Source organism: Pseudorasbora parva, chromosome 1 (genome assembly GCF_024679245.1).
Source record: "Pseudorasbora parva isolate DD20220531a chromosome 1, ASM2467924v1, whole genome shotgun sequence".
NCBI lineage: Eukaryota > Metazoa > Chordata > Actinopteri > Cypriniformes > Gobionidae > Pseudorasbora > Pseudorasbora parva.
The window spans coordinates 41,329,923-41,339,162 of NC_090172.1; positions in this window are offsets into that span (position 1 = coordinate 41,329,923).

Genomic DNA, 9,240 nt, shown 5'->3' on the forward strand with positions numbered 1-9,240 from the left:
GAGACTACTGTTAATGGAACTACATCAGCTAATGAACAAGCCAACTTGACTTATCAAAATAAAATAAAAGTTCATTTTAACTACAGTAGCTCAGATTCAAGACCGATATAAAAATGTACCATTAAGTGAACTGCTGTCATAGGATCAATTAGAATTGTAAGCTCTAAATCTTCAATATTTACAATCGACCATCAAGCAGGCACAAAAACTATATATTATAAAACAAATAGTGAATGCAGGCAAAGACGTAAACAAGCCACGAAGAACAAGTTGGAATAATATGATTTACAGAGAACAACACAAACAAGTATTGAAAAACAATTATAAAAATATTAATGAATTTAGAGTGAGACAAAAGAACTATATAATTCAAAATGACATCAATGATGAACAATTCCGAATAGTTACAAAAACTATATAATGATTAATTATAGGAAAAATGCTAAATATAAGGAACAGTATGCAATATCTTGTTAATATATATTTAAACAGTCTAATTTTTAGGCAAGGGCAAAAGGATCATTATACAAACTAATGCAAAAATGATCCTAAATTTTATGAAAAACGGAAGAACATTTTTAAACAACGATATCACTGTGATGCACATTTTAGGGCTCTCAGACAGAATATTTAAATCTAACTACAAAATATCTGAACTCCACAAAGTAGGCCTACACTGTGCACAAAACATACAGCACAAATACAAAAAAATGTATCTGATGCGCCAGCAGAGAGACACGATACAAAATAGCCAGGCTGACGTAATACAAGATACGGGTGTGTTAAGAGTCTTAAATATTCTCAGAGATGTTATAAAACAGGGACCAACTTATGCTGCACATGCTGTGCCAAAGCGCTCTTTTCAAATCGAGTCAAATCATGTGATCGTGAGCACTATCAGAAGAATCCGACAGTTGTTTCAGTTTGCTTGACTGGAAACTATGTTCACATCTGCACCTATTGAGTGGTCTAATGACAGACATTGCTGTAGCCAATAACCTTCAGTTCACTCCCATTCCACTAGAACTCTGTGATTTGAATGTTCTTGAAAGTACATTCCCTTTGCTAAAATTGTTTCACTACCGAAAGGCCAGAAAAAATCTATAAAGGGAGCAGTGATTTGTTGCATCTGAAGTGGAAAAAGTCAATTGTTTACCAAGACCCAGAAGGGAATCACAGCTGCTTACAGTGAAATTGAAAAGACATCTGTGTTACCAAGGTCACTATCAGTTTCAGACTTTGGGGACATGCAAAAGGTTTTGTCTGCTTTAAGAAAACTAAAAGAAATCCATTCAGAATATAAAGATATCTTCATAAATGCAGCATTCTCAGAAGAAGAAATGTTTAAAGGGGTACTTCAGCGCTGGGAAAATGAATCTGTATTTAAACTGGGTCATTAATGTAGTAAAAATGTTAAATTATTTTTGAATTTGGTGCTTTCTAGACTGAGAAAAGACAGAAAATGTATTTTTGTCTCATGGGGATGAAAGACAACAATTCCCAGAATGCTTCGCTGCCCTGTGAGGCCACTGCCAAAGCCACCTCTACTGGATCACTGATCACTTTCTCACCACCGCGTTCATCTTCATAAAATCAGTCCAGTTAGAGAACAGACACTACAATTAAAAACTGAACGTGTCTGTTCAATATATTGTGATTTAGCCACTGAGTGAGTGTCACAAATGCAGCAGGAGTAAGATTACAATATGTGAGAACTCATCACTGGACTGCTGTTTTCCTCCTGGTCGGCAGGTGGCGCCTCTCACCAGACTCCTACTAAACACTAACACTCATTATGCCTGATATGTGACACCTGTGTTTTGCCCTATTTAAGTGGATGTGTGACATGCTGTTTTGTTCAGTCTTGAGCCTATGCTACCCGTTGTCAGCTGCAAGCTAAGTTTGTATTTACTCATGTCTTTTGGACCCTTGTGTCTGTTTTGTTTTTCTCTGTTTTTGGAAGCCAGGCTTTGTTTGTTGTGTTGCAATTTTCTTCAGTAAAGATTGTCTTTGTTTGAAGATCAACGACTCCTTGCTTTTGCCACCTCTGCCCTTGGATTCATTAAAGCCTAGTTCAGACTGCACGATTTTCAAACTCGTCGGGTCACTGCTCTATTCACACTGCATGACTATCTGGGGTATCATTCAGTCACTGCTGTGTTCACACTGCACGATGGTTTGAAGACAGAGGAGTTCACACTGCATGACTGAACAAGAGGAAGAATCGCCGACAACTCTCTCGCTCTCCGGTGTGCAAACTACGTTTCCCAAACACACATGCGATGTGCCGAGTAAACAACGCGAGATCACACGTGCGTCAGACCCATAGACCGTAAAAACAGACCGGTCAGACCGGAGTTCTCGCGCGAGACTTGGAATTGTTATTAAAAATGATAAACTGCACAAAGTTTGCTTCAAATTGTATGTGCGCTGATTTGTGGAGAAAAAGAAAAAAGATAATGGCGGAAGAAATTGTTGGAGAGACAGAGGGAGCCAGGATTTTGTTCTGCAAAGAGTTTGAGGTAAATAAATAATTTTGTAATGTGCTGCTGCTGTGGCTTGATGTGCAAATGTTTGGCCTTTGTTTCTGTATGATAGAATTGTAAATATATCTATTAAAATACTGAAATTCTGCTTTATAACTCCTCCCTGAACCTCCTGCTGCCCTTCACTCTCTCATTGGCTGTCGGTGTAATTTTCAGTCAGAACGCTGTTCACACAGCAGGAGTTTGAATCGCCGACAGGTCCAGATATTTAGCATGCCAAATATCTCACCGGCGTCGGCGACTCTCTCTGATCGCGTCTTTGATCATTCATACTGCGTGATTGTCACTCGCGTGCACGAGCACCGATTTGCCTGTGATCTCGGGCATTTGTCGGCGATTTCGCAAAACCTGTCGGCGACTCAAAATCGGGGCAAAAATCGGGCAGTGTGAACTAGGCTTTACTTGGTACTTAGCTCAGTCAGTAAAGTCAGAGCCTTTGAACGCTAGAGACCCTGGTTCGATCCCCACCTAGAACAGGCCCGTTACACAATATCGTGAATGAGCTGAGCACGATCATTTGAATATACTCCAGGGTTTCTACTGATAGAAAGCCATATGCTAATCGCTAAAGTAACCCTTTAATGAGCATGAAGAGTTTGCAAATTACATAAATGCTCCTAACGAGGAAGTGGATAATAAGAACAGTAGCCAAAGCTAAAGAGATGACACTGAAGAACAGAACAATGAGCATGAACACAATGATTCAAATGATGACACTGCTGCAGAAGAGCAATCAAGAGGCCTTGCCTTCGCCACATGTCTTCAGCCCCCAGACCTTGGTCAGCAGCTGTTGTCTTATGATGATGGAATATTAAGTATTGCCCCAGCAGAAAAAAAAATGTAAGCGTTCTTGTCTTGTAAGCGTTTTCAAAATTCCTAAACTTGAGTCTATGCAGTTTCCAGCGCAGTTTGTCACCGAAATGCACATGGCCACATCAAGTATATCTATCGAGGAAGATGTAGAAGGTTCTTTTGGCAAGGTGGCAAAAATAACAGCTCAGACCCAACATGGTGTTTCAGTTGTTCAATTAATTGGCCCTCATTTAGATAATGTGACTGCTGGACCGAAACATTGCAACAAAGCCCCTGATGGAGAAGACAACATTGCCTATATTGAGAGGTCAGAGGAACCACTGAAAAGAAAAGGAACGGTTAGAAGACAATTTCCAAAGAAGCTTGCTTTCGCATGCACCATCCATAAAGTGCAAGGAATGACAACCGACTGTGCTGTTGTGTCTCTGAAACACATATTCGAACCAGGCAAGTCCTATGTTGAACTCAGCAGAACAACGTCACTCAGTGGACTGCACATCACTGACTTTGATGACAAGAAAATCTTCTGTGATCCAGAAATAAGTGCCTCCTTGGAGAACATGCCAAAAGCTGATTTTCACAATATCCAGCCTATCCTACGCAGTGTACAGGATTCAACCTGAATTCATCTCTGAAGATCATTCATCATAACACAGAGGGACTGGAGTGTCACAAGATTTAAAATGCCACCATGAGCTTCTCTTGGCTGATGTTTTGTGCCTCACTGAAACCCACCTGTCAGACTCAGCTGTTTCTGCATCTCTACATCTGGATGGATACACCATACAAACGCAACAGGCATGCATCCTACACAAACTATGCACATTTGGCAAACAAGAATGGTGATGGAGTGGCCATTTACGTGAAGAACAGTTTTCAAGCTTATGCTCTGATTTATATACAGAATGTTACTGACTTGGTAACTGACTTGGTTTTGAAGATAGAAGCCCCAAACAATCACTTCTTGCAGTAATCTACAGACCACCTAATTATAATTTAGCAGAATTAACCTGAACGCCCTCTTGACATCTCTGGAGATCATAGATTTCAAGCCTCTTATTGTGTGTGGCGATTTCAATGAAGATCAGTTTAGTCATTGCAACAAACCTATTAACAGTTTGTTTCAAGATAAAGGATGCACAGCTAATCAGCACCGGGACAACAGAAAAAAACACTACTCTTCTGGACCCCGTGTTCATAAGCGGCGCACACTTCAACTTCCGAGTCAGCATTCTACTAGACATATTACAGCTATCATGATCCTGTGTAGTGTGTTTTAGAATAGCTACATCAAATATATCAAAATCTGTATGAATCGCTCATTCAACATGCGGTAAGGTAGGGACGTGCAAAGACATTTTGAGGGGCAGTGGCCCAAACCAAAAAAGGGGGCACTATAAGGGGGTTGAGTCATCTTAATATAGAGAATGAATATCAAACCATTTACAATCATATTGTAAATACAATTGTTAGGCTTTAGTGCTAACACGGAACGGATTAGCGGAATTATTGGATTTTTAGCAGGACAGAGCGCCTTTATGGGAATATTCGGGGGGTGAGGAAGGGAAGGGGGCAAGGGGCACATTAGCCAATGAGGGCAGAGGGGCAGTGGCTCTAGCCACCGGGCTACCCCCCTGTCACAGCCCATTGGTAAGGTATCATGTGATGTTAATACATTACGGTAAGATATTATTTATTTTTAAGGAATAATAATGCTGATTCAAATGCAAATAAATGCACTGTATATTTATAAACTAATTATTGTGTGTGTGTGTGTGTGTGTGTGTGTGTGTGTGTGTCCTTGTTTATTACATTGGATAGATAGATAGATAGATAGATAGATAGATAGATAGATAGATAGATAGATAGATAGATAGATAGATAGATAGATAGATAGATAGATAGATAGATAGATAGGCAGATAGGCAGGCAGGCAGGCAGACAAACAGACACTCACACATTTTTGTGAAATGTGGGGACATTCCATAAGCGTAATGGTTACACTGTACAAACTGGATTTTCTATCCCCCTACACTGCCCCTGCCCCTAAACCTGCGCACACACACACACACACACACACACACACACACACACACACACACACACACACACACACACACACACACAGAATATTCTGCATTTTTACTTTCTCAAAAAACTCATCCTATATGATTTATAAGCCTTTTAAAAAAAAAGTGGGGACATAATGTCCTCATATTTCACCCTCTCCTTGTAACACTTGTCATACCCATGTCATCATACGCATTTTTGTCCTGATATTTCACAAAAACAAACACACACAAACAAAGACACAATCATTTTGGAGTGTGTGGAGTTTAAGCTCTAGTCTAGGAGGAGTTGAAGTCACAAATTTGAGTCAGAAAAATGATAATAAAAGTTTATTAGGATTTCAGTAAGTCGGCTTACCCAAGCCAACTTAATAACTGGTAGGTCTGTCGCTATGGTCTGTCGTCAGTTGTTGTTACTTCCGGAGCCTGTTGCACTTTATTGACTCTGCAAGAGTTGCGCTGGCCAATAAAATTCGTCTTTATTAACAGGTCAGAAAGCCCAGCGTTTCTAGGACAACGACTCATAAACAAATGAGCGTGGCCTTTTCCACTTTGTTTGGATAGAAACAAAAGCATTTATATCGCAAAGTCGACAGAGCTGTCGAGCACACCTGAGGAATGGTAAATATGACGCATATTTTAACAGTAAAAAAGCCATACGAGGCTGACTCCAGCTCCTTTTTCGCCAGCTCCTTATTCACCGAACTATCCGTTCCACCTTAAAATGTCGGATGTCTGTTAACCCCTCCCTCTCAGAGCTTTTGGTCGTATTTTTAAAGGAATGGTTGTGCGGTTGTAATTCAGAAGGCAGTTTACATTAAACTAAAGACATATAGCCCTGTTAAAAAAAAAAAAAAAAAAAGATTGTTTCAGTTTTTGTGTGTGGCATTGTTGGCATTTGTGTTTACATCTGAGATTTAATGTTATGTCATTTTTGTTCTTTATTAGAAGATATCAATTACTTCATTCTGACAATGCATTGTATATAAATAACGTTAATTCTCTAACGAAATCCTGCATTATAAAAAATTTGCATGTGTTATTGTTGAAATGTCATAATTGGAGGTGGCATTATTTTATTATTTCAAACGTTCTCAAAAAAACGAGCACGTAGAGGGATAGATAAGTTCATTCTTTAACGAAATCCAGCTTTACAACATTTTCTGATGTGTAGTTGTTGAAATATCATACCCAGAACATGCCTTCCCATGCAACTGTTTGTGCTGACAAAGCATTCTGGAGGTGGCATTATTTTATTTTTTCACAAGTTCTCAAAAAAACGAGCATGTAGAGGGATAGATAAGTTCATTCTCTGATGAAATTCCTCATTACAACATTTTCTGATGTGTAGTTGTTGAAATATCATACCCAGAACATGCCACTGATTTGAGACACTGATTCACAACATTTCGAAGCTTTGTTTTGAAATCGGCCAACACTATACAAGTCGTTATTTGGGGGGTTTTTTGCTCTCAAAAACTATTCTTGTCACTTCATAAAATGATTGTAGAGCCGCTGTAGTGAGATGGGCTTTTTTTTAACGACGTCTTTAGTCTTTTTTATGGGTCTTGAGAGAGGAAATGACATTGGTGTCAAAGGAGGCCTTTCTGAGCCATCGGATTTCAACAAAAATATCTTCATTTGTGTTCCAAAAATGAACAAAGGTCATATGGGTGTTGAAAAAACGTGAGGGTAAGTATTTTCTTTTTTTAGGTGAACTAACTAGCCTGGATGCCAGCCAATCTCAGCCCTGCCCACATCATTTGAGCTCGGGCAGTTTGGTCTGGACTTGATCCATAGAGGATTAATTATGCCTGAACAGAAACTGTTCGGACCAATGAAATCATCAGGGCGGGCTTTAGACGATGATGGACAGATGATAAACAGTAACGTAATCATCTAAGGCCCTTGCCTTGGATTGAATTTGTTTAAATCTTAAACGGAGAGCTTGTTTGTATATGCATTCACCTTCACTATTTCTCTCTGAAATGATGATCATGTTGGTAAGTAACTGAATCCTTAAATTCTTTTTTTTACAACACTGGCAAAGATCGTTTATCCCCCCCCCCCCCCCGCTATCTACTATGCGTTATTTTAGCAAGGTTGCCTGCTAAAATTGGCATTCCTGGGTATATCACATAATTGAGGTTGCTTGTATGTTATATGTATCTTAACAGGAGTTGTAACTGTAATACCATTGTACTCAAATTAGTTATTATTGCATAGAGAGGAGTGGGTTGAGTATTTCCAATTGTTAGAAATGAGAAGACCTCTGCCTCCACCCCTTCCAGTCTGGCAAAGGTTGTGAGAAAAAGAGAAGTTGCTAGAGAGAGCACCAGGGGTTGCTGAGTCTTTTGGACAGATCCAAGTCTCAGTCAAGGCCAGGACTGGACCATGGAGAAATGGAAGTACGCAATGGTAGACGATGGCCTGTTCTGATGAATCAAGTTTTCTTTTTAAATCATGTCGATGGTGTGTCGCTTACCTGGGGAACACATGGCACATTAGGATGCATTATGGGAAGGCAAGCCGGCAGAGGGAGTGTGATGCTTTTGGAAATTTTCTGCTGGGAAACCGTGGTTCCTGCCATCCATGTGGATGTTATTTTGACACGTACCACCTACCTAAGCAATGTTGCAGACCATACACCCTTTCATAAAAAAATAATTCCCTGGTGGCTGTGGCCTCTTTCAGCAGGATAATGCTGAAAAGCAAAAATTGTTCAGGAATGATTTGAGGAGCACAACAATGAGTTTGAGGTGTTGACTTCACCTCCAAATTCCCCAGATCTCAATCCAAATGAGCATCTGTTGGAGGTGTGACAAAAAAAGCTAACATCTTGGTACCAGATACCACAGCACACCCTTAGGAGTCTAGTGGAATCTATACCTCGATGGGTCAGGGCTGTTTTGGCAGCAAGACAGGGACCAACACAAAATTAGGAAGGCGGTCATAATGTTATGTCAGATGGCTGTATATATGCAAAAAAATATTATTTTATAAACCATCAAATTGTTCCAGAAGATGGGGTCCTTCTGACGTCTGTACAGAGACACAGTCGAGCTGTTTAAACAGGATGCAGCAAAACAAATATTATTTTACACTTCCATTTGTCCTGTTGTCAGGAGTAGCTCAATCGCGTAGGCAGGGTATGTTGGAAATTAACTGGGCATCTGTATACTGTATACTGTGCCAATGATTTTTAATGGGTTCTATCTGTTACCTATTATACCTATTCTCATCAAGGGATGACCTGTAGAGGCTGCTGAACAATTTAAATCAATACAGTCATGTTACGTACGCAGTGCTACGTAGTTTTTTTGTTTGTTATACATAGGTATACATGTTGTGTGTTACGTACATGGTTACGTATTTTTGTCTTGAGATCACGCTGGGCCTGATATGTGAGTGTGTATTTGTATCAGCTGCCTTTGTTTCAGAGCTGGAACGTGAGTGGACGATCGCTTGTAAATCGACGGACGTCATGCTGACGTCAGGCGGATACCACCAATCAGCGGTCGCGAGGCTCTTTATGAATGGAGCAAGTTGAAAGAGACGGGGTGCTCTGACTTTGGGGAGAGAGAGCACGCTCGGTGACGACGGTCTCTCGTTCGAGAGTCCAGTCCGAGAGTCTAATCAAATCTGGTTACTTAATAAGAGTTTCTGAGTCTTCTGTCATCTGTTCACTTCCCGCAGTGAAAGGGGTAAGAGAGGTTGTGAGCCAGTAAGCAGGTCGCGACCTACATTCACACACACGTAGCTCAAATCATGTATTAGACACACCAGGCTCAGGAGTGGTGCTGTTATGTATG